The sequence below is a fragment of the Nyctereutes procyonoides genome, unplaced genomic scaffold (genome assembly GCF_905146905.1).
Source record: "Nyctereutes procyonoides isolate TBG_1078 unplaced genomic scaffold, NYPRO_anot_genome, whole genome shotgun sequence".
In the NCBI taxonomy this organism is placed as follows: Eukaryota; Metazoa; Chordata; class Mammalia; order Carnivora; family Canidae; genus Nyctereutes; species Nyctereutes procyonoides.
Window position 1 is genome coordinate 388,561 of NW_026575033.1, and position 19,605 is coordinate 408,165.

The following is a 19,605-nucleotide window of genomic DNA, read 5'->3' on the forward strand; positions in this document are numbered from 1 at the left end:
GATATCATATGTTATTTGTCCATCTCTGACTGACTTATTTTGCTTAGCATTATACTCTCTAGCTCCATCCATGTTGTTACAAATGGCAAGATTTCATTCTTTTTTATGGCTGAGTAATATTACATTGTTTACATGTATACCACATCTTTATCCATTCATCAATCGATGAACATTTGGGCTGCTTCCATAATTTGGCTATTGTAAGTAATGCTGCTATGAACATCAGGGTGCATGTATCCCTTTGAATTAGTGTTTTTATTTTTGGGGGGTAAATACCTAGTAGTGCAATTACTGGATTATAGGGTAGTTCTATTTTTAACCTTTTGAGGAACTTCCATACTCTTTTGCAGAGTGGCTGCACCAGTTTGCATTTCCAGGGACAGTGCAAGAGGGTTGCTTTTTCTCCACATCATCACCAACACTTGTTTCTTGTGTTGTTGATTTTAGCCATTCTGACAGGTATGAGGTGATAATCACATTGTAGTTTTGATTTGAATTTCCCTGATGATGAGTGATGTTAAACACTTTTTTCATGTGTCTATTGGCCATCTGGATGAAGAAATGTCTGTTTCTGCTCTCTTTTTTATTGGTCTTTAATTGTTTCACATGGATTAGTCTTGCTTTTTAAAAATGGTTTTATTTATTTGAGAGAGTGTGCACAAGCGGGGGTGGGGGGAAACTCAGGGAGAAGGACAAGCAGACACCCCACTGAGCAGGGAGCCTGACCTGGGGCTCTATCCCAGGACGCTGGGATCATGACCTGAACCAAAGGCAGATGCTTAACCGACTGAGCCACCCAGGTGCCCCTAGTCTTCCTTTTTTGAGGCAGACTGCATTTTCCTAAAGATGGCCCCCATATTATCCCCTGAAACGTGTGTTGACACCCTTCCTATTAGTGGTAGTGGGTGAGGAAGATGGTACAAAAGGAAGCCGGAGAGGTGGGCAAAGGCAGATCATTCACAGCATTGTAGGCTATGCTAAAACGTTGAATTTTGTTAATCAGAGAAATGATATAACTGCTTTCTCTCTCTTTTACTTTTTGGGGAGGAGTTGGTAGCAACGGATAGAAGAGCTTCAGTTGTTGATTTTAGCTCCCGAATAAGGAGCTATTATCCTCATAGCCTGGAGATTTTCCTATCCAGGATATTATTTACCAAGGAAATGGGTCTGTACACCACATAAGCAGAGAGGGATAGTAGAAAGGCTTAGGTTGGCCAAAGGGCTCTGTGGACACTTACTGCCCATGTGACCTTGGAGGAAGTTATGTTACTTTTTCAAGTTCTTTTTCCTCATCTGAAAATGAGCATGATAATAGTCCCTACCTTGCAGAGCTGCTTACAGGGTTCACTGAAATAATGCATGCAGGAGGCTCCCACAATGCCTGACACACAGAGGGATCTCTGAACTAAGGCACATGAACTAAGATGGGCTCTCATTGACTCCCAAGGTTTCTATTTTAGTCTCTCCATCTTTCAAGAATTTTGAATGAGGGGACACCTGGGTGGCTCAGCGGTTGAAGGTCTGCCTTTAGCTCAGGGCATGATCCTGAGTCCTGGGATTGAGTCCCACATTGGGGTCCCTGCATGGAGCCTACTCCTCTCTCTGCCTATGTCTCTGCCTCTCTCATGAATGAATAAATAAAATCTTAAAAAAAGAATTTTGAATGAGGAATTCACTGGGGTAATGAAAAATATTTTATACCAGAAGGCTGTGTAACATTAGGCAAGGGAATCTATTTGAGATTCATTCCCCTCATCTCTAAAATACCCAGATCATTTCTCAGGTTTATGATGAGAATTAAGTGAGAAAGGGCTTTGTTAACAGTCGACTGTTAACAAGTGTCAGATACTAATGCTGTTCTTAAATAACACTTGACCTCCCATGTTCCTGGGGATGTTACTGAGTGGAAAGAATCTGGGGCTGTAGCCAAGGGCAGCATTCGTAAGCATGTAAGCATTTGTAAAGATGAATGTGTGTTGGAAACTACAGTAGCCTTCTCATTATACTTTGCTTCCTAAAATCCCTTGGCCAGACTGTGTTAGCATTCACATTACACGAGTAAGATATGGCAAATGAGCGCTCCATCCATTCACAATTTTGCCAGCTCTGCTCTTTGATTGAACCTGAAATTACCTTTCAGAGGTTGGTCCAGGTGAAGCATGAGAGGTTCTGGAGAGGTCTGGCTGCAGTGCTTTGTATGTAGTCCAGACCTAACTTCTTAGAGCCATGGTTTTCCTTCCTACAAAGTAGAAATGTAGTAGTAAACATACTCCACCCCCCATTTAATTCTCTCTGATGCTACAAAACTGAATGGAATTGTAAAAATTATATAAGCCTATTCACATATTTTTGAGGTTTTTAGGTTAATATATAAAAGTCACTATGGAAAGTATTCTTGGAAAGTGTGTTCTCTTCAAGTAGAAGAAATTGGAATAAATATCTTTGTATTTCATAGGTGTTGACTGATCCCTCATTTATGAGAGTATCACACAGTAGTTAAGAGCACAGACTGTGGACCCAGACTGGTTGGGTCTGATTCCTGTCTCTGCTACTTATGTGTACCTGGGCAACATACTTACCATCTCTGCTTCAGTTTTCCCATCTACAAAATGGGATGATAATAATAGTATCTCCCTCTCAAGGTATATAAAAGTGTTTAGAACAGTGTCTGGCAAATAATAAACACTAAAGAAAATCCTGTAGTCAGTGCCTAGCACAGTTTTCAGCACCATATAGAGCTTCTAGAATTGTGTTGTCTGCAATACTGCTTCTTTTTTTTTTCTTTTTTGAAAGTAGTCTTAGGTTTACAATACAATTGAGAGAAAGAGAAAGGTTCCCCATATACCACCTCCTCCCCTACACATAACTTCCTTCATTATCAACATCATTCACCAAATGGCACATTTTTTCTTTTCAACCAAGATTGAACCTACATTGACACATTATTATCATCCATAGTTAACCATAGGATTCACTCTCGGTGTTACATATTCAATCGGTTTGGACAAATGTATAACGATATACATCTATCATTATATCATAGAATATGTTCACTGTCCATAAAATTCCTCTGTGCTTTGCGTATTTGTCTCTTCCCCATCCTCATTCAATAGCAACCACAGATCATTTTACTGTCTCCATAGTTTTGCCTTTTCCAGAATGTTAGGTGATTGGAATCATACAATATGTAATCTCAGATTGGCTTATTTCATTTAATAATATGTACTTAAATTTCTATCTTTTCATGGATTGATAGCTCATTTCTTATTAGCACTGAATAATATATTCAGTTGTCTGGAGGTACCACAGTTTATCCATTCATCTACTGAAGGACATCTTGGTTGTTTCCAAGTTTTGGCAATTATGAATAAAGCTGCTGCAAGCAGCTATGTGCAGGTTTTTGTGTGGACATAAATCTTCAACTCCTTTGGGTAAATACCAAAAAGCGTAATTGCTGAATCACATAGTAAGGGTATGTTTAATTTTTGAGAAACTGACAAACAGTCTTCCAATATGGTACAGCAACGAATGAGAGTTCCGATTGCTCACATCTTCACTGGTGTCAGTGTTTTAGAATTTAGCCATTCTAATAGGTATATAGTGGTTCTTATTATTTTAATTTGCGTTTCCCTGATGATGTGTTACATGGAGCAACTTTTCATGTGTTTATTTGCCATCCATGTATCTTTGGTGAGGTGTCTGTTAAGATCTTTGGCCCACTTTTTAATTGGATTATTTTCTTATTGTTGAATTTAAGAGTTCTTTGTTTGCTTGGATAAGAGTCCTTGATCAGATGTGTCCCTGTTGTTTCTTTATGCTTGTTCTCCTTGTTCCACTGAGCTGACTTGACTCAGACAATGTAGTTAGGAGTCAGACTCCTTTTGATGTTTGCTGACAACTTTTAAGCTTCACTCATATCTTTTCTTTCTGTCCCAGATTTGGAAAAAATAATAAGAAAGCTTGAATGTTCTCTCTTTTGGAACCCTTGACTTATCCCCACCCCTACCACAGTACGAGCCCAAGCTACTATCCTTTCTCTGCTCTCAAAAGCTATTTTTGGACTTGCTTGGGACCAGAAGTCTCATTACATGAGTAACAAACCCTTACATACCCTCTTGGTGTGTGTATAGAATCAACAGTTTTTACATCACAAATTTTGGGTTGGGTCCATTCTGTTTAATAATCAGAGTGACTGCAACACCCTTCAACACCTTTTCTCTAATCATGCACTGTGAAATAGTCAATTATTACTTATGAAAGAGCTAAATGAATAATATATAGGTAGAAGAGCTGCTACCTTCTGGAGAATTTAGATTAATTAAAAGGGCAAGACAGGGGCACCTTGGTGGCTCAGTTGGTTGGGCAGCCTACTCTTGATTTCTTCTCAGGTCCTGATCTCAGGGTTGTGAGATGGAGCCCTACATTAGGCTCACACTCAGCTTGGAATCTGCCTTTCTTTCTACCTATGCTCTTTTCCCTGCTTGCACATGTTCTCTCTCTCTCATAAATAAATCTTGTTTTTTTTTAAGGAATAAACAGTACAGATTTGCCCTGTTGCCCCAAATCTGTCACTTTTAGGTGATAAAAACAGAACACATATTGAGAATCTAACCATTCTGGGGATAGTCTGAGTATTTGGTTTAGTATCTGAAGATTGGAGCAGCTTTCTAGACTGGCCCCCATGGGAGCTGTTTGAACAGTTGGTGGTTAGAGGAGGTGCCTTTCTCCTGAGAAAGCCCTACATTCTGTCCTTATTTGATCCCAACTTGCTAAGGATGGCAAGGTTGCTGGTTCTGAGAATAAGTCATTTTTTCAGGAATTTATTTAGAGGCCAGATTCTCAGAACTCCTATATAAAATGTTTAATAACATTAAAAATGTGTTATCACACACTTAATGAGGTATCATCAAGTCATCCTTCTGGGAAGAGGGCTCATCATCATAGCTCTCTTACATTTGAAGGAATTGCAGTATAGAGTGATCAAATGAGTTGTCCATGAATATGTTTGGATGGAGAGTCCTGGGCCCCAGACCTGTGCTTTTTCTGCCAGGTCATACCACCTGATGCACAGGGTGACCATGCATCACAGTTAGTTGAGAACATCCTAGTTTATGCCTCTTATCTCAGCACAAGTATTAATAGTACTTCATTTTATTTTCATAAGTGCCCCAGTTTGAGTGATAAATTATATGATTACCTCCTAATACAGAAGATCCTGGCATATATTTAGATGACTAACAGTCTGCAGCAATTTGCACTAGTGCTTATTATTGTTCTTATTAGGTTCAGATCATGTTGATTTGGGGAGACTGGTACTTTGCAAAGATGGTTAGAGGATTTCAGGGCCCAAAAGGACTCCTTGGCCTTCTTCCCCTTGCTTCAGGGTTGAACTTTATGAGTAATGTAACTCTTGTCAAGGTTGTTGAATAACTTTCTTATTTAACAGATCTAAACCAACATTGCCTTTTTAGCAGCTTCTTGAGAGAGCTGAATCAGAAAAATCCTGCTCTGGTCATCGTGTGTGTGTATGTGCATGCTCACATGAGTTAATCATTCCAGCTTGGAAATATTTTCCTTTGGAAAAGTCATCTCTAAGCTAGTGGAAAGTTGTGATAATAATCACCATGAGAATGACATTGATAATAGTAGTTACGAATTATTCAGTGCTTACTATGTGCGATGAACAATACTTATCACTGTATGTGTATTAACTCTTCTGATCTTTAAAAAAATAATATTAGGTGAGATAATATTATTACCATTTTATAGAGGAGGAAACTGAAGTACAGAGAGAGAAAGCTAAATCAATTCAAACTGAGTAGGTAAGGAAACAGCTCTGGCAACTGACAACCAGGCCACAATGTTCCCAACTGAATATGAACAATTTTCATAGACTCTAACCAAGACTCAGATGCATCCACTCTGTGCCTAGGGTGGAACAGGGAGGAAATAAACTACTTGGTTCATGTGCGATCCTATAAAGAGACAAGGATGCTCTGCAACTACAAATAACTAAATATATCCCTCTCTTCCAGCTAACATGAGTTTCTTTATCCATGATGGCTTTAGTCCCCTTTAATTCTCCCTTCTCCTAGATAAAAATTATCAAGATACCTAAATACCAATTTGCCCTTGCTTCTTGAAGGCATCCGATCAAAACTGACTTTTGCTCCCCCAGACCCTCCTTAGACTCTCCCAGGATGAACCAGGTCCTAAAATGAGACCCTCCAAGTTCTACTTCACTGAGAGCCCCATGATTTTCTTAGTATGCTCTTTCTTTTGAAGCAGCAAAGTTAACTTAACCCTGCTTGTTTGACTGCAAGCGTGTTCCTGGTGCTCTCTAGTTGGTGGGCTTTGATGATGCCCAAGTAGGCTGACTCCAGGGCCTATATCTATTAGCACTATTACAAACTGCCTTTTTAAATGCTTTTTGACTTCCAATTTTATGTCACAATTGTTCGGTGATATCACATCCACATGTCCCCTTTCCACCCTGCTCAGGGAAGAACACAGAGCCAGGGAAATAAAAAAGAAAGGAATTTCTAGAATATGGTATGAAATGCTAGACTGAGTACAATGAGGACTGAGAAGGGGTCACCAGACCTGATGAGAGCTGTCCCAGTGGAGAAAAAGTCAGACCTCAAGGAACTTAGGATAGGGCAAGCAGAAGCAGTGAGAGATTTTTTTTTAATCACTGTCATTTTATTTTTGAGTATTTTCCTCTTTTCAGAAAGCTGAAAAATAAAAACAGTATATAAAACAAACAAACCAGCCTAAACAAAGGATCCTTTTGTAGATCCATTGGTAAAACAAGATAAAATGTGCAAGTGTCCATTTCCAAAAGGTATAAGCATAATGAAATGCAAGAGAGCTGCCTTTTAACAAAGGGAACTGACTGAAATAGTGTGAAAATATAAGCAGAGTGTACTCAAATAATGAAAATTCACAAGTATTTTATGAAGACTGACCCAAGACAGCCTCCCATTCTTTTATTGGAATATGTTAGAGAAAAGGTGTATTTTAACAGAGTGAAAAAAATACCAAACATTTATGGCACCTTAGATTTTTTTCACTTTCTTTGCATGTTCAATGGAAACTTTCATAAAATTATAAATGAAAGGCATTACAAATACTTTCTTTGCAGGGGAAAAATGGGAGTCATACCTGGAAGTAAAATTTTGAAGTCTATATTCTTCTAGGGGAGACTGCTTTTTACAAAGTTTGAGAATGAAGAGGAGAGAGATAATTTCTCTGCTCAAATTACAAATTATAATGGCCATTAATGACTACTAGCTACTCATCAATCAATTAACACACTCCTGGACTCAGCCAGTTTCTTTTCTGATTTGTTCACTATTTGGTAAGCATTGCGATCCTGTTATTTGTCTAAAATTAGAATAAGCTCCATGAGGAATGTAAAAGAACTAGAGGACATACAACTGACACTAATAGAACACTGTATGTTAATTACACTGGAATTAAAATACTACCTCTCTCCCCACCCCCCAAAAAGGACTAGAGGACATGTCTATGGCTATGAATAGTTAGAGAAATCTTCTATTCTCTTAAAGGAAAGCATGTGCAGATTGCTACCCCTGGGATAGCCTACAGAAGATTTTCTCAAAGGCCAAGAAGTCAAATGAATGCAGAAATTAGGGCATTACCTATATTTGCTACTTTTTACATTTGTAAAGTTTACTTTTACTCCATTCTGAGTACTTTCAAGTTAATACTATGTTATTACTACTTTTATTTCTTTATGGTTATATAAGCATGGAGAAAAGTGAGAAAGACTCCATACCATTTTGATAATATAGGTCACCTGGAGTGCAGGTAAAGGAGAAGCAAGCAAAAAAGAAAAAAAGATTGCACAACATACACAAAAATAGACTCAAATGGTTGAAAGACCTAAATGTGAGACCTGAAACTATAAAAATCCTAGAAGACAACCCAGGTAGTAATTTCTCTGACATCAGCCACAGCAACATTTTTTTAGACATGTCTTCTAAGGCAAGGGGAATGAAAGCAAAGATAAACTTTTGGGATGCCATAAAAATAAAAAGCTTTCACACAGCAAAGGAAACCATCAACAAAACAAAAAGACAACCTACTGAATGGGATAAAATATTTGCGAATGATATATCTGATAAGGGGTTAATATATAAAATGTATAAAGAACTATGCAATTCAATGCAAAAACACCTGAACTATCTGGTTTAAAAAAGGGCAGAGGGCCTGAATAGACATTTTCCCAAAGAAGACATATAGATGACCAACATACACATGAAAGGATGCTCAACATCACTATCAGGGAAATGTAAATCAAAACCACAATGAGATATCACCTCATGCCTGTTAGAATGGTTAGAATAAAAAACACATGAAACAATAAGTACTGGTGAGGGTGTGGGGAAAAAAGGAACTCTTGTGCACTGTTGGTGGGAATGAGAATTGGTGTAGCCACTGTGGAAAATAGTATGGAGATACTAAAAAAATAGAAATACCATATGATCCATTAATTCTACTACTGGATACCCAGGGAAAATGAAAATACGAATTCAAAAAGGTAAATGCACCCATATGTTTACTGTGGCATTATTTACAATAGCCAAGACATGGAAGCAACCTAACTGTCTATCAACAAACAAATGGATAAGGAAAATGGTATAAATTTACAACGGGATATTACATAGTCATAAAAAGGATGAGATCTTGCCATGTGAGACAACATGGATGGACCCAGAGGGTATTATGCTAAGTGAAATAAGTCAAACTGAGAAAGACAAATACTATGTGTCCACACATAAATGGAGTCTAAAAAATGAATAAACAAAAAAGCAGAATCAGAACTATAAATACAAAGAACAAAATGATGGTTCCCAGAGGGATGGGTGGGGAAGGAGATTGGGCAAAATGAGTAAAGGAAAGAGGGAGATACAGGTCTCCAGTTATGGAATGAATAAGTCACGGGAATAAAAAGCAGAGTATAAAGAATACAGTCAATGATGTAATAATCATGTAATGGGACAGAGGGTAGCTTATACTTACAGTGAACATAGCATGATGAATAAGCTTGTCAAATCACTAAGTTGCACCTGAAACTATGTAACATTGTGTGCCAGCTATGCTTAATGGTTAAAATGAGAAAAAAAGATTACATATAAAAAGTATAATATGCAAGGCATAATATGACCCGATTTATTTAAATTATATATGTATGTGAGTGTTAATGAAAAAATAGATCTACATCTGGTGACTGTAAAGTGAAAAAAGGAGGAGTAGCAACTGAAAGATATTGAGGGCCTCATAGGCATTGTGTTTCACAGGTAATTCCCTCAGCTGCCCCACGAGGCACTTATCATTATCCCTATTCTAGAGATGACAAATGAAGACTCAAAGAATGCCATGTAATGTAACAAATGGCAGGGAACATCTACACTAGCTCTATCTGATGCCATAGCCCAGGATACTGTTCCAGTGTGAACAATCTCCTTTTCTCCCTACCTTCTGAATCCCTCCCCTTTTCTCCTATCTTCTGAATACAGGCCTTCTCATGCTCTGTTTCTAAGCCTGTTTTCTTGACTCATTCCCTTGTTGATTGCAAGCTCCTCCATTCATTAATTCCTCAAATATTTATTAAGCATGTACTATTTGCCAGGCACTCTTCTAGGCCTTAGCAATGAACCAAGGAGACCAGGAGCTTACATCCCAGGGCTTGTCCATGGGACATAAGTAATCAAACAGATCAGCATGTGAAACATGGAGCATGACAGATGCTGAAAATTGCTATGGAGAAAGATGAAGCATGGAAAGGGGAAGGGAGTGTTTGGGTAAGGTTGTGAGGGGTGTTTATAGTCATCAGGCAGATCTGGGAAGGGTGGGGGGGAAAGAAGTCTAGGGTGTTTAGGAGAAGGCATTTCCAGGAGAGGGAGCAGCTAACTCAAGGGCCTGCCTTTGGTGACCACTTGGCATCCTGAAGGAGCCAGATCAACAGGTTAACAGATCTCAGTATAGAAGTAAAAGGTACATTGCATAGGGCCTTGTAGGCCAATAAGGACTTGTGAAGTTCTAATGGGGTCAACCAATAGCTTTTGATCTGCTAGTAGGTGCTCGGAACTCTTCCAGGCACTTTACACACGTGGGCTTATTTAATCCTTATGATCCCTAAGAGTTTGGCCTTCTTCATCCTTCACTGCCTATTGAATGAAGTCCTGACTCCAGAGGTAGGCACTCAAGGGCTCCACTGTCTGCCTACCTGACTCACCTTCCACTCCCCTCTGGGACCAGTCTCTGCTTTCCCACCCTAGACATTAAAGGGAATGATCAGGGATCAGTCAGGGGCAAATGCCCCCTTAATCTTACCTGGGGAGTTGACAGCTTCAGAGTCTCATTCCAGCATGACTGTTGTCCTAGAGGCTCAAGTATGTAAACCAGGTGCTGATTTAATGAACTTACATTATGAAATAACTGCTGGGGGCATGAGGTCTCCATATTCCCCAGCCAGGCCTTCCTCTGGTTGCATCAGAAGTCAGAAAATCGATAGGTGAGCATGGAATTAGAAGAAGAAGATGTGGCTTTGTGACACAATGTGGGCCTGACATGCCTGTCCCCATGTTAGGACGAGACTTGCCAGGGATGCCATTGCCTGGCTCAATGGAACCAGGCCCCTTCCTCCCGACAGGCATGAGAGCACATAGCAACCAGGCCTCAATGTTCCTTTTCTTTGTCTCTGTTGTGGACAGCTGCTTTCTGACTGACAGGCTTTAGCATGGGTTTTCTTACTTAAGGTAAGCCTATCATCTCTGCTTTGGCCCTGGATGTGTTCATTTGAGTTTTACTCTCGTAGGCAATCTTTTTTTCTGTCTCGTGGGGATTTGGTCACAGATACTGCAGACCCTAGAGGTGCTAACAGGCAAAATACTAGACTCAGGCTCACAGGGGCCAGGAGACATGTGTCTCTCTACCCTCTAGTTACTACACCCAGGTAGCTTGAAATCTACCTCGTAGGGAGCTGGCTTCCAGGACCCACTGGGACCCACCTCTCACCCCTGCTCCTTCCTTTCCCTACCTGTGATGCTCTCCCTCACCTCTGTCATTGAAATCCTACCTGCTGAAGCCTCAGTGAGCCTGCCGAGGGTGGTCTCCTGAATACTTATGACACCGACACCATGTGCCTCTGCTGCCTGCCTCAAACCCTGCCCTTGAGCCACTGGTTGTTTACAGACATGCCTTTCCTATTGTATTCTTTGCTCCTCTGAGGCTAGCACCACACTGATCAATCCTAGTTTCCTCCCAGGGTTTAGCGTGGTGCTGTCTACCTAGCAGGTGCTTGATTTTGTTGAAAAATGAAAGCAAGAGGAAGAAATTCCATGTTATAACTATAAAATGCAAAAAAGGAAAGAAAAAAAAAACCTAATGTCTGTACTTTCAGGCTTACCATGTGCTTTTCTCCACACTATCTCAATTTATCTTTACAACCCTGTAGAGGGGAGCTTTGATCCCTTTAAGGTGAATCAGGCTTTCCTCTTAAATTTCCATTAAACTTTATCTTAGAGCCTCTGGACCAAGAAGATAAAATTCCCTGAGTTGGGTTCTGGTATGTCAGAGGGGAGGAAGGAGTCTGCCCAGAGATCTGGTCTGAAGCGGAGAAAACAGCACCAATGAGGCAAAAGTGGAAGACAGGTCCTGGAGCTTGTTTGGGCAGCTAGCTGGGTGAGATTAGCATACCTGGAGTCTGAAGATGTTGAACTGCACCAAGGCTAAGAGCCCCTGGAAGGAGCAAATGGCGGTTTTCTTCCACTCTTTTCACTGTGAAAGGATATTTTTCAAAGAAAAGGTAAAATTATGGCTTGCCTACAGCTATAGAATGAACAACTATTAAAGATTTTTTTCTTTTTTCTATATATGCATTTATTTGTTTTTGTATATTTTTTATTGGAGTTCAATTTGCCAACATATACTATAACACCCAGTGCTCATCCTGTCAGGTGCCCCCCTCAGTGCCTGTCATCCAGTCACCCCAACCCCCCGCCCACCTCCCTATCGACTACCCCTTGTTCGTTTCCCAGAGTTAGGAGTCTCTCATGTTCTGTTGTCCTCTCTGATTTTTCCCACTTATTTTCTCTCCTTTCCCCTATAATCCCTTTCACTTTTTTTTATATTCCCCATATGAGTGAAACCACATAAATTGTCCTTCTCTGATTGACTTACTTCACTCAGCATAATGCCCTCCAGTTCCATCCATGTAGAAGCAAATGATGGGTATTCATCGTTTCTAATGGCTGAGTAATATTCTGTTGTATATATAGACCATATCTTTTTTTAAGATTTTATTTATTTATTCATGAGAAACAGAGAGAGAGAGAGGCAGAGGGAGAAGCAGGCTCCATGCAGGGAGCCTGACATGGGACTTGATCCTGGGTCTCCAGGATCACACCCTGGGCTGAAGGGGGCACTAAACCGCTGAGCCACCCAGGCTGCCCGAGACCACATCTTCTTTATCCATTCATCTTTCGATGGACAATAAGGCCCCTTCCACAGTTTGGCTATTGTGGACATTGCTGCTATAAACATCGGGGTGCAGGTGTCCCGGCGTTTCACTGCATCTGTATCTTTGGGGTAAACCCCAGCAGTGCAATTGCTGGGTCATAGGGCAGATCTATTTTTAGATAGATACTAGCCCTTTATCTAATAGGTCATTTGCAAATATCGTCTCCCATTCTATAGGTTGTCTTTTAGTTTTGTTGACTGTTTCTTTAGCTGTGCAGAAGCTTCTTATCTTGATGAAGTCCCAATAATTCATTTTTGCTTTTGTTTCTCTTGCCTTCATGGATATATCTTGCAAGAAGCTGCTGTGGCCAAGTTCAAACAGGCTGTTACCTTTCTTCTCCTCTAGGATTTTGATGGATTCTTGTCTCACATTTAGATCTTTCATCCATTTTGAGTTTATCTTTGTGTATGGTGTAAGAGAATGGTCCAGTTTCATTCTTCTGCCATGTGGATGTCCAATTTTCCCCGCACCATTTATTGAAAAGACTGTCTTTTTTTTTCCAGTGGACAGACTTTACTGCTTTGTTGAATATTTGTTGACCATACAGTTGAGGGTCCACTTCTGGATTCTCTATTCTGTTCCATTGATCTATGTGTCTGTTTTTGTGCCAGTACCACACTGTCTTGATGACCACAGCTTTGTAGGACAACCTGAAATCTGGCATTGTGATGCCCCCAGCTATGGTTTTCTTTTTTAAAATTCCCCTGGCTATTCGGGGTCTTTTCTGATTCCACACAAATCTTAAGATGGTTTGTTCCAACCCTCTGAAGAAAGTCCATGGCATTTTGATAGGGATTGCATTAAATGTGTAAATTGCCCTGGGTAGCATGGACATTTTCACAATATTAATTCTTCCAATCCATGAGCATGGAATATTTTTCCATCTCTTTGTGCCTTCCTCAATTTCTTTCAGAAGTGTTCTATAGTTTTTAGGGTATAGATCCTTTACCTCTTTGGTTAGGTTTATTCCTAGGTATCTTATGCTTTTGGGTGCAATTGTAAATGGGATTGACTCCTTAATTTCTCTTTCTTCAGTCTCATTGTTAGTGTATAGAAATGCCACTATTTCTGGGCATTGATTTTGTATCCTGCCACACTGCCAAATTGCTGTATGAGTTCTAGCAATCTTGGGGTGGAGTCCTTTGGGTTTTCTATGTACAGTATCATGTCATCTGCAAAGAGGGAGAGTTTGACTTCTTCTTTGCCAATTTGAATGCCTTTTATTTCTTTTTGTTGCCTGATTGCTGAGGCTAGGACTTCCAGTACTATGCTGAATAGCAGTGGTGAGAGTGGACATCCTTGTCTTGTTCCTGATCTTAGGGGAAAGGCTCCCAGTGCTTCCCCATTGAGAATGATATTTGCTGTGGGCTTTTCGTAGATGGCTTTTAAGATGCTGAGGAATGTTCCCTCTATCCCTACACACTCAAGAGTTTTGATCAGGAATGGATGCTGTATTTTGTCAAGTGCTTTCTCTGCATCTATTGAGAGGATCATATGGTTCTTGGTTTTTCTCTTGCTGATATGATCAATCACATTGATTGTTTTATGAGTGTTGAACCAGCCTTCCATCCCGGGGATAAATCCCACTTGGTCATGGTGAATAATCTTCTTAATGTACTGTTGGGTCCTATTGGCTAGTATCTTGTTGAGAATATTTGCATCTGTGTTCATCAGGGATATTGGTCTATAATTCTCCTTTTTGGTGGGGTCTTTGTCTGGTTTTGGAATTAAGGTGATGCTGGCCTCATAGAACAAGTTTGGAAGTACTCCATCTCTTTCTATCTTTCCGAACAGCTTTAGTAGAATAGGTATGGTTTCTTCTTTAAACATTTGATAGAATTCCTCTGGGAAGCCATCTAGCCCTGGACTTTTGTGTCTTGAGAGGTTTTTGATGACTGCTTCAATTTCCTCCCTGGTTATCGGCCTGTTCAGGTTTTCTATTTCTTCCTGTTCCAGTTTTGGTAATTTGTGGTTTTCCAGAAATGCATCCAATTCTTCTAGATTGCCTAATTTATTGGCATACAGCTGCTCATAATAAGTTTTGAAAATCATTTGTATTTCCTTGGTGTTGGCGGCGATCTCTCCTTTCTCATTCATGATTTTATTAATCTGAGTCTTTTCTCTCTTATTTTTAATAAGGCTGGCTAATGGTTTATCTATCTTATTAATTCTTTCAAAGAACCAACTCCTGGTTTTGTTAATCTGTTCAACAGTTCCTCTGGTCTCTAATTCATTGAGTTCTGCTCTAATCTTTATTAATTCTCTTCTTCTGCTGGGTGTAGGATCTATTTGCTGTTTTTTCTCCAGCTCCTTTAGGTGCAAGGTTAGCTTTTGTATTTGAGTTCTTTCCAGTTTTTGGATGGATGCTTGTATTGCGATATATTTCCCCCTCAGGACTGCTTTTGCTGTATCCCAAAGATTTTGAATGGTTGTATCTTCATTCTCATTCGTTTCCATGAATCTTTTTATTTCTTCCCTAATTTCCTGGTTGACCCTTTCATCTTTTAGCAGGATGATCCTTAACCTCCATGTGTTTGAAATCCTTCCAAATCTCTTCTTGTGATTTAGTTCTAGTTTCAAAGCATTATGGTCTGAAAATATGCAGGGGATGTTCCCAATCTTTTGGTATCAGTTAAGACCTGATTTGTGACCCAGTACCTGGTCTATTCTGGAGAAAGTTTCATGTGCACTTGAGAAGAATGTGTATTCAATTGCATTTGGATGGAAAGTTCTGTATGTGAAATCCATCTGGTCCAGTGTATCATTTAAGACCCTTGTTTCTTTGGTAATGTTATGCTTAGAATATCTGTCATTTGCAGAAAGTGCTGTGTTGAAGTCTCCTACTATTAGTGTATTATTTTCTAAGTATGTCTTCACTTTGGTTATTAATTGATTGATATACTAGGCAGCTTCCACATTGGGGGCATAAATATTCATGATTGTTAGGTCTTCTTGTTGGATAGATCATTGAAGTATTATATAGTGTCCCTCTTCATCTCTTTCTACAGTCTTTGGGATAAATTTTAATTTATCTGTTATGAGGATTGCTACCCCAGCTTTCTTTTGAGGACCATTTGCATGGTAAATTGTTCTCCAACTTTTCATTTTCAGGCTGGAGGCATCATTAGGTCTAAAATGAGTCTCTTGTAGACAGCAAATAGATGGGTCTTGCTTTTTTATTCAGTCTGAAACCCTGTGTCTTTTGATGGGATCATTTAGCCCATTCACGTTCAGAGCTACTATTGAAAGGTATTGATTTAGTGTCATTGTAATACCTATTCAGTCCCTATTTTTGTGGATTATTTCTTTGGGCTTCCTATTTCTTTTACAGGGTCCCCATTAATATTTCTTGTAGAGATGGTTTGGTGGTCACACATTCTTTCAGTTTCTGCCTATCTTGGAAGCTCTTTATCTCTCCTTCTATTCTGAATGAGAGCCTTGCTGGATAAAGTATTCTTGACTGCATGTTCTTCTCATTTAGTACCCTGAATATATCCTGCCAGCCCTTTCTGGCCTGCCAGGTCTCTGTGGACAGGTCTGCTGGTAATCTAATATTTCTCCCCATATAAGTTAAGAATCTCCTGTCTCAGTGCTGCTTTAAGGATTTTCTCTTTATCTTGGAATTTGCAAGTTTCACTATTAAATGTTGAGGTGTTGAATGATTTTTATTGATTTTGGGGGGAGGGATCTCTCTATCTCCTGGATCTGAATGCCTGTTTCCCTCCCTAAATTAGGGAGTTCTCAGCTATGATTTGTTCAAATATGCTTTCTGGACCTCTGTCCCTCTCGGTGTTTTCTGGAACCCCAATTAAATGTAGATTTTTCCTTCCGAGGCTGTCATTTATTTCCCTTAATCTTTCCTCATGTCTTTTAATTGTTTTTCTCTTTTTTCCTCAGCTTCCTTCCTTGCCCATCAACTTGTCTTCTATGTCGTTCACTCTTTCTTCCACCTCATTAACCCTCATCGTTAGGACCTCCAGTTTGGATTGCATTTCATTTAATTGATTTTTAATTCGGCCTGATTAGATCTAAATTCTGTAGTCATGAAGTCTCTTGAATCCTTTATGCTTTTTTCCAGAGCCACCAGTAGCTTTATAATTGTGCTTCTGAATTGGCTTTCTGACATTGAATTGTAATCCATATTCTGTAACTCTGTGGCAGAGAGTACTGTTTCTGATTCTTTCATTTGTGGTGAGTTCTTCCTTCTAGTCATTTTGCTCAGTGCAGAGTGACTGTATGAGTGGGCTGAGTCAAGAATATCAACCATGAGCTAAGTAAATTTCACCCGAGATTATTCTGATGAGGTCAGAAACCAGAAAATGAAAACAAAGATCAGAACAAAATAAAACAAAAGGACCACTAAAGTGAAAAACAAATTTTAAAACAAAGTAGTAAATAATAAAAGGCCAATAATCCCCCAAAAAAGAGGATAAAAAAGCAAAAGTAAAGAGGAAAAAAAGAGAAAAGAAAAAAAAGAGAGAGAGAGAAGAAAAAAGGGGAGGGGGGACTGGGAAATGGTGGTAGTGAAAAAGTTGTAGCCAAGGGAGAATGTAGTCTACCTGAGGGGTCCTAGAGGGTGATCCTCTTGATTCTGAGTGTATTAATTTCTGTATGTTAGAAGATGCTCAGTCCCAAATTTATATAAACCAGCAATACTTGTAGAGAGCCTCAACACTGACCACCACAACATAAACAAGATAAAAGAGAGGGGAAGAATGGGAAGGAAGAGAGAATATAATCTTACAGAATGAACCAGCAGGGTAATACCACTTGGTTCTGGGTGCATGCTGGTCATGTTTTAGAAGGTATTAACTTCCACCATTGTAGAACAAAATGAGGCAGAGAAAACAAAGACACAAAACAAAAAAATATATCTCGTATATCTCCCAAAATTAAACTGAGTATGTTGAAGGGAATCTAGAAGTGGAAAATATATCTAAGACATGTAATTGTAGAAATATGTAAGTCTAAAGGGACTGGTAAAATATCATAGTTAAGGTGGGAAAAGAGAAAAAATATTGGAAATTTTTAGTCTGATGTAAAAACGAGTTGTACTGGAAAAAGGGGGGAAGTGGGAGGAGTACCCTCTAGTTTTATATACCCTAAATCTCTCGACTTTCCCTGGAGCTTTCCAGCGCTGCTTGGTCAAGAACCTTCTCTTCCCCTGGTCTTCTGGGGGAGGGGCCTGCTGTGCTGATTCCCAGGTGTGTGCACCTAGGGGAGCTGCCCTGCCCCCCGCTAGGTGCCGGGTTCAGTGGGAGCTGTTTATCCCGGGAGGTCCCTGTTCCCTGGCAACCCCGACCCTCCCAGGCACAGGGTGACAGCAGGAGGAACAACACCACTGGCGGTGGTCAGCTCTCCAGCCCTGGAGTCAGCTCCCGCAGTGACTACTGCAGCTACCAGTCCTCACTGGCCTGGATGCTCCCGGGGCGGGGGGGGTTCATCTGCACAGTTCGGGGGCGCCCGGCAGCAGGAGTGTCCTCGCTGTCCTGTGCCCTCCCCGCCTCCGCCTGTCCCGGGGGAGTGCAGGATCCTGGGCTGTGTCCCCGGCACCCTGGGCTCTGGGGCCTGCGCCGCTGGAATCGCGCTCCCGGGCCGGGGCTCCCGAAGGCAGCAGGGCGCAGCCCCCTCCCCCGGAGCAGCCGTCCGAGCTGTGAGCTCCAGCCCTTTACCGTGCTCAGCCCGCGGTGTTTGGGGCGCTCTCCTCGGGGCGCGCTCCCTCTATTAGTGTCCCTGGGGAACCCAGGAGCTCCACTGCCCCTCCTGGGATCCCGCCCGAGTTCCCTGCTAAGCGCCTTTCTGTCCGGGAAGAATCTGGGGCGGATTTTTTAAAGTTCCCGCTTCTCCGGGGCGGGGCTCTCCTGTCCCAGAGGCTTTCACCACCCAGCCTTAGCCTGGCTCCTCGCAGGGCCCCTCCCCCATTTGATTCTTTTTTATTTTATTTTTTCCCACCTTCCTACCTTGCTAGAAGCAAAAACCCTTCTCTCTGTAGCTTTCTGGCTGTTTTCTCTTTAAATCTCAGGTCAAATTCGTAGGTATTCGGGATGATTTGGAAGTTATCCAGGTAAGTTGGTGGGGACAGGTGACTTGGGGACCCCACTCTTCTGCCATCTTAGTGTTAAAGATTTTATTGGCTCATTATTTAGATGCGGGAACTTGTTAGAATTGGTTCAGAGGACAAAAAAAAAAAAATCACACATGGAATGTCAGAAGATTGTGCAAAAGGAATAAACCAGGCCGTTCCAGGGGAAGCAGCACTGTACCTCATGGGATGGAGTTCATTTACATACCTATAGACAAGGAATATTTTGAATTGCTGTTGGTTCTTGGTAACCTTATATAACCACTGAAGGCTGGAAGCTATGTTTGCTATGGAAGCACAAATTCCTCCTACATCACTTCACAGATCCTAAAATTGAGCTGTTCAGTAGAGCAGAAGAAATCCACAGTGCTGGGCAAGTTACCCTGAGTCTCAGTGCCTTTATTTGTAAGGTGAGGTTGACACTACTCACTGGTCTGGTCGTTGTGAGCATTAATGAAATAATGCTTTTAGGAGGCTATCACTGTGCCCAAACGTAATAGGTATTTAATAAATATCAGCTGTTGTTACTTTCCTGTTGAGAGACATTAAACTCCACAAGTAGAATGATGATGGCAGAATGAAGGAATGTAGAAACCTTACATACTCTTTATAAATGTAGAGTCAGGAGCAACTAGCATATGTGCATTTAGGTGTATATCTTGTTCTATTTAAGAAGTCTCCTGGGAGGAAGGTCCTTGCCTCAATATCTTTCCTTTCCCTCATCTTGATAATCACAGAGTCAATCAGCCTTTCTAGTGGCCTGATTTGGATCATCTACAAGTAACCTCCCTTAGAAAATTCTTCCGTGGAAGTCTATTTTTCTAGTTGAAGGTACGTACACATATTCACAAGAGCCAGGTGCTTCACACACTGTCCTCCTACCTGTTGCCACCTGCCTAGTCTAAACCATAGCTTTTCTTGCCTATCTCATCTCCTTGCATCCATTCTTGCCTGGCTTCCTCTCCTCCTGTCC